This window comes from Sinocyclocheilus grahami, unplaced genomic scaffold, assembly GCF_001515645.1.
Source record: "Sinocyclocheilus grahami isolate Dianchi unplaced genomic scaffold, SAMN03320097.WGS_v1.1 scaffold616.1, whole genome shotgun sequence".
Lineage (NCBI taxonomy): Eukaryota > Metazoa > Chordata > Actinopteri > Cypriniformes > Cyprinidae > Sinocyclocheilus > Sinocyclocheilus grahami.
In genome coordinates, this window is record NW_015505795.1 from 760,365 (window position 1) to 767,335 (window position 6,971).

The following is a 6,971-nucleotide window of genomic DNA, read 5'->3' on the forward strand; positions in this document are numbered from 1 at the left end:
TGCATCCAGTGGGGACATAATTATTGATTATGATAATGACTTATACTGATCTTTTTACACAGGCCACAATCAACAACCTGATCAACTCTATGCGAAGGAGATGTGTTGCACTGCGTGAGGCAAATGGTGGTCACACCAGATACTGACTGGTTTTCGGACCCCCCAATACAGTAAAATGGCACATTTTAGAGTGGTCTTTTATTGTGGCCAGCCTAAGGCACACCTGTGCAATGATCATGCTGTCTAATATGCTCCCGAGACTGTGCTCTACTTTCCCCCACCCCCCCCTCTGCCCTCCGGGGGAGCCGATCACGGTGGCCGCGGTGTACCTGGGGGTAAGGACAGACAGACAAGGCGAGAAAAAAGGAGACGGAAGGATGAGGAGAGACAGATACGAGAGAGGAAAAGAAAAAAAATGATCGGTCCGGTTCCCAGACCCACTGCCGCCTGGTCCTCAACCGGCTGAGAGGCTCTCACTCGCGGTGCCATGCGATGGTACTGGACATCGTTGGTGGGCGGCCCACCGCTCCTCCGCCTCCTGGTGGGCGGCGATGCTCCCGAGACTGTGCTCTACTTCCCCCCACCCCCCCCTCTGCCCTCCGGGGGAGCCGATCACGGTGGCCGCGGTGTACCTGGGGGTAAGGACAGACAGACAAGGCGAGAAAAAAGGAGACGGAAGGATGAGGAGAGACAGATACGAGAGAGGAAAAGAAAAAAAATGATCGGTCCGGTTCCCAGACCCACTGCCGCCTGGTCCTCAACCGGCTGAGAGGCTCTCACTCGCGGTGCCATGCGATGGTACTGGACATCGTTGGTGGGCGGCCCACCGCTCCTCCGCCTCCTGGTGGGCGGCGATGGCTCCTCCTGTTGAGGGCAGCCGGCAGCAAGGTCCCCCGTTCCCTGCGAGTCCCCAATCATGGCGGATGGCAGCAGGCTCCGGCCTCCTGGCGAACGGGGAAGACTCCTCCGCTCCCTCACGGACGGCAGCCACCCATCCTCGACCCAGGAGCGCAGCAGCGAGCTCTCCGTCTTACCTCGTCTTCCATAGTTCCAGCACCACCGCCTCGGGCAGCCCCGGTGGTCTCTCCGCTTGTTCCTGCTGCCCGATCTCCTCAGCACCGCGATCCCCCTCAGCAGCGAGGGCTCTCTGACAGCATGTCCCTCCTTCCTCCCGGGTTTCGGCACCAATGTAACAAAGTTTGTAGTCACGAGAAGAAGGATGCGGGACCCGGCGAACGTTCAAAGAACACTTTAATAAAATAAACAAACACAAAATACAAACAAACAAAACCAAAACACAAAATAAAATCTCTCCTCCAACACTGCCGTCACTCATCCCTTTTATCCTTCCGGAGCTCCTCCATGAGACTCGAGACCGGTGAGTGGTGCAGGTGTCATTATCAATTACTCCACCGGCCTCGCTCCGTTCCCACGGCTTTTGGCTTCATGGCACAGAATCTTTAAAATACGTCCGAGAGTTTTACACACTCTAATAACACACTGTTATTGTGGCGACATTTCCACGCCCCGAAACGGGATGCTGAAACTAAACAAACTGTGATTGGTTGTTTGTCATGTCGATCAAATGGCCTCATGGGCGGGCTGTGTGAAGGTCTGGCTACGCGAGACTAGGATGCAGATGTACATTTATTTTCATTAACAAAAACAGTACCTGTTTCTGTGAGTATCTGTGAAAATTATAACAGCCTCATCTTTCTTACATTTGTAGATCATGATAACCACAGGTACAGCACCTCACTACCATAGTAAAAAGTAGCCTAATTATATGGTTTCTATAATATTTGCTATGAAAACGCCTTCTAACTGGATCGTTGTTGCACAGGTGTTTCCACATCAGTTGTTTAGAATGATCCAGCTCTGATTTATTTGGATTTAAACTACTTTAAATCGCAGACCTATGTGATTTGTACTGGAGAACTCTGCACTGAACCCAAGCGCGATCACTAGATCTCACAGCGCTGTTTAGTGGTCTCGTGATCGCGACTGGTCAGTGTAGTAAATACATTTGCTTTTGCTCACACCGCGCTCTCTTTTTTGTTTTGTATTTTTTGAGCTGAGCTGAGCTGATAAAAGGTCAGTGTGACACGCGGTTCCAAAAGAAAACGCCGTTTGGCGTTTAGTAGCCTACGTATGTATCATGCACAACCGAATGCTAATGCTTATCAGTTAGGCACCAGCGCGACCTCTAACAAAATTTAGTGTCACCGGCAGAAAAAAAGGTTGCAAAATATCCATTTAGTCGCAGTCTGGAGCCCTGGTAGACTACTGTCAATTACACTTTTATTTAAAGGGGTCATATGATGAGATTTCAAGTTTTCCTTTCTCTAATGGATTTTATTTGGCCTTCTGAAAGTAGATTGTTGTGTATGTCAATAATAAGCAAATGCACGCCGTGTCGAACTTGTGGAATTTGATTGTGGATGATTTCCCCCACATTAATAATATGCACAATATTATAACTAACACAATGCATTTATGTAAGTGCATGGTGTGTGATAGAGCCCAGTGATTTTTGTATTTGTATATTTGAAAGCTTGATAACAGCTTGTTCTTTATGCAAAATGTAGTGCATTTGCTTGTGAACTGAACACATTAACCAACTCTCTCTTATTCTGTTTCCCAAATAATTTGGTTCTACATGATTCTGCTTTTCATCTCCACCTAAAGCCTCTGAAGACAGTAGGATGTGAGCCTGTCACTGAATGACATGTGAGGTAATCTTTGCTTTAGTTTACAAGAAAAACACGCGGCATTTCTTTAATAACGTTGACAGCGTCCCCATAGGGCAGTGTGTGTGTCAGTGTCGAGCTCTGGAGATCCTCCACGCTTCTGCTCATGGCTATAGATGCTGTATGAATTTAATGTGTCTGCTCGCTTTTTCACTGACCTGGTTTTGTAGAAATCTGCTGATGAATCTCTGCCGTCTCATGTGACCTCAGGCTTTCAGAGACACGGCTGGACTTTAGTGCAGACCTCCGGTCACAGTTTACATACACTGTGTGAAATATTATGATCTACCAACACAGCAGATGGACCCAGTGTCTTTATGACTGTCAGAAATGATTGACAGAACGTTCATTTTTTTATATATATGGATATTACAGAAGACACACTTACTGTATATGAGGATTAGAAATACTAGATCTTAATTCATCTGATTATCTGAAAGGAAAAAAAATATTAATAATAATATTACAATTTTATAATATAAAAAAGAAAGAGAAAAAATATATATATATTTTGCATAAAGAAGTTGGGGTTATTTTAGACTATTTAGATTTTTTGCATTGCAATGAGAAATATTTTATTTTATTTTCATGACAAGCACATCACCCCAAAACAGGGTTATTTAAGTTAACTGAAACTAAAACCATTAAATTATGTTAAATTATTTAATTATGTATATATAATTATATTAATAATTATAAATGCACTTTATTTCAGCTAGTTGCTAAAGCAACATTTCTCATTTTTATGTAGTTTAACTTGATGCAAAATACAAATAAATAAATAAATAAAAAATAGAAAATAAAAATTCAACAATTCAAATTAATAAAAGCTATATAGACAAATTAAAAATAGTAATAAAAATGACAATACTCCACATTAAAAATGACAAACTTTAACTAAAATCAAAATGAAAACAGAAAATATAGAATGCAAGCTAATTCAAAATATTAATAAAAACCGTAATAGTATCTTAATTATTTTATTATTTTATAAACAATTATTACATTACAATTTATTCACATTACAATTATTATTACCATAATTACAATTTATTTATTTAAAAAGAGCAGTATTTTAACAAAAATAAAATAATGTAAAAATACTTAAAAATTTAGCTTTTTTTTGCATTGAATTCATGAGAATATGGGGTTCATTGTCATGAAAACCATGTCGCAATGATCCAAAAATGGACCTAAATTGCATTTTCTATATGCTATATATATATATAAGTTTTCTCTTCACTATTTCCGTTTCTGTTTCCAATTTTTAGAAACTTTCCTCTGATATAGCCTCAGACAGTAGGTTCATAGTCACTGACCATCTGATTTGTGTGGTTATGGTTAGTGTGAACAATTTATTTTAAGTCAGCAACATCTAAACATCCTTAAAACAGGAAAAATTGACCTGAGAAGCCAAGCTGCACAGCAGGACTTGCTTTCAGGGAAAGCGTATTTAATACAGATGCATTTGTTCTGTTCCATTGGTAGATTTTGTTATTTGTTTTTAAGTATAACAGCCATTTTTTTTGCACTATTCGTATATTAAAATGATATCCTTTTTGAAGCTGGAACTTTTGCGATTGAACTTTAACTTTGATTTTTCTTGATTTTATTTTTAGTTTTGGTCTGTTTGACCCACATTTGTTTGAAACACTGGTTAAACACTTTATTTCTTCCTAAAATCTAGTGGCTTCTTCTGATTTAGGGTCATGAATGTACATGCAAAGTTTCAACACGTATGTGTTTTGGAAAGGATCTACAAATTTTTTGACCATTTCCTTTCCCAATTTTTTGAGAGCGAAAAGTTTTTAAACCCTTTATTGTAGGTCACTTTAATATTAAATAACACATTACAATGTTATTTTAGTATCACTGATATGTTGGTTTATGTTCATATTTTGAATTAGATTTTATTTTTATATTTTCTATTGTATTAATTTTGTGATTTTATTTGTTAAATGTTTTTAATATAGTGTTTATTCATTTTATTTAATAGTTTTAGTTTATTTGATTTCAATTATTTTCATCAAGTTCAAGTTTATTTATATACCACATTTAAAAATAACAAATGTTGTACCGAAGTGCTGTACAATTAGGAAGAAAAAAACAGTAGAAGAGAGAAAAACTGAAATAAATAGTTACCCTAGTAAAAAAGTAATAGATTTAAAATACATTTATTTCATACGAAGTATAGTTCAAATCTATTAACATATTTACTGACAGATAACTCGAGACTTACTGATATAAAAATTATAATGAAACTTTATTTGGCGTACTACTTGTGCACAATGCACATTTCTTAATATTAAGTCTAAAATGTGTTTTAATGTCACTTTTGATGAATATTGTATGATCTTTGAATAATATCGGTCTTTAAATGCAAAATATGTTATGTTAAAAGTGTATCTGAAGTATACTTGCAATAGTTTCACTTTAGCACAATTAAATATACTAAGTACTGTATATCTTTAATTGGATTTCAGCCCTACTTCTGCACAATTAAAGTGCATTAAGTACAAAATTAGTTGTTACAATTTAGCAGTCTTTAAGTATACCAGTTTAGTATACTAAGTACAATTGCAGGGCATTTTATTAAGTACATAAATATGAATAGGTATTTGTAGTATACATAGCATAACATTTAAGTATATTTATTTTTCACTAGGATAGCCAAGTAAGAAAGTAAAACAGACTGAAAATATAAGTTAATCAATTTGAACTAAACAAAAATGAAAAATGTTGCATTGCAGCTAGCTCAAGTAAAATGTTTTAATATGCATTTAATTTTATTTTTATTAACATGAATTTCGTCCCAAAATGTTTTAATCTTTTTTAGCATTTAACTATAATAACTCTGGTACATTAGTACCTAGAACAAACCTGGTACAAATAATTGGCCTGGTTTTGCCCTGCAGGTGTGACGTTGCATCAAAACTATAAATAGTAAAACTTTTAAACCAATCTGAATCATTAAAATCACAATCTGAAAACTAAACAAAAACCTTATTCTACACTTTTCCAGCTGTTTCTCTCATATCGTTCTGAATTTAGTTTAACCTGCTGGGATTTGAGGTTTGTCCTGCGTCCATGGGAATATTGACTTCCCTGCGCTCTCTTATATCTGCCTTTAGAATATGCGCATATGTATGTGCTGTGTGTCAGGAGTGATTACGGCTGGTGCGGCTCGTCAATGAGAGCGCTGGCATCCTGATGTGGAAAGCAGGTGCTGTGGGACAGATGTCTTATTACTGCTGCTCGACAGGCCACACACACACACACACACACACGGCCAGGTGTGTGTCCACGTGCAATGTCTTGAGGGAGTCTTATGTAATAAGGATCCCAGAGCTTCAGGTCATACGTGTCCATTAGTGTGTGTGTGTGTGTGTGTGTGTGTGTCTTTAAGTAGCCTTCAGATAATCCTGTCCAGTGGTGCAGTGAGCCATCAGAGTATTACAAAGAGTCTCCTCACCTCTCCTTTCATTATAGGTGCTATATTTTGTAACCCATACAGTGGATATTAATTGGGATCTGAGAAGTGAAATGTAATAAGAGGTTCCCTGCAGGTGTGACGTTGCATCAAAACTATAAATAGTAAAACTTTTAAACCAATCTGAATCATTAAAATCACAATCTGAAAACTAAACAAAAACCTTATTCTACACTTTTTCAGCTGTTTCTCTCATATCGTTCTGAATTGAGTTTAACCTGCTGGGATTTGAGGTTTGTCCTGCGTCCATGGGAATATTGACTTCCCTGCGCTCTCTTATATCTGCCTTTAGAATATGCGCATATGTATGTGCTGTGTGTCAGGAGTGATTACGGCTGGTGCGGCTCGTCAATGAGAGCGCTGGCATCCTGATGTGGAAAGCAGGTGCTGTGGGACAGATGTCTTATTACTGCTGCTCGACAGGCCACACACACACACACACACACACACACAGCATCGCTGCGAGTAAAGGAATTGCATCCCGTCTGCCTGAAACACTCCTCAGGGAAATGACATCATCTGAGGAGGAGAGTGTGCAGAAAGAGAGAGATTTCGTTCCTGGATGATTTCATTAGCAGTGGAGTAAAGTGCTGAGATGTTTAGGAGACATGTGCTCATGTGTGAGAGAAACTGAAGCACAATTTAAAGGGTTAGTTCACCCAAAAATTTAAATTCTGTCATTAATTACTCACCCTCATGTTGTTCCAAACCCATAAGACCTTCGTTCATCT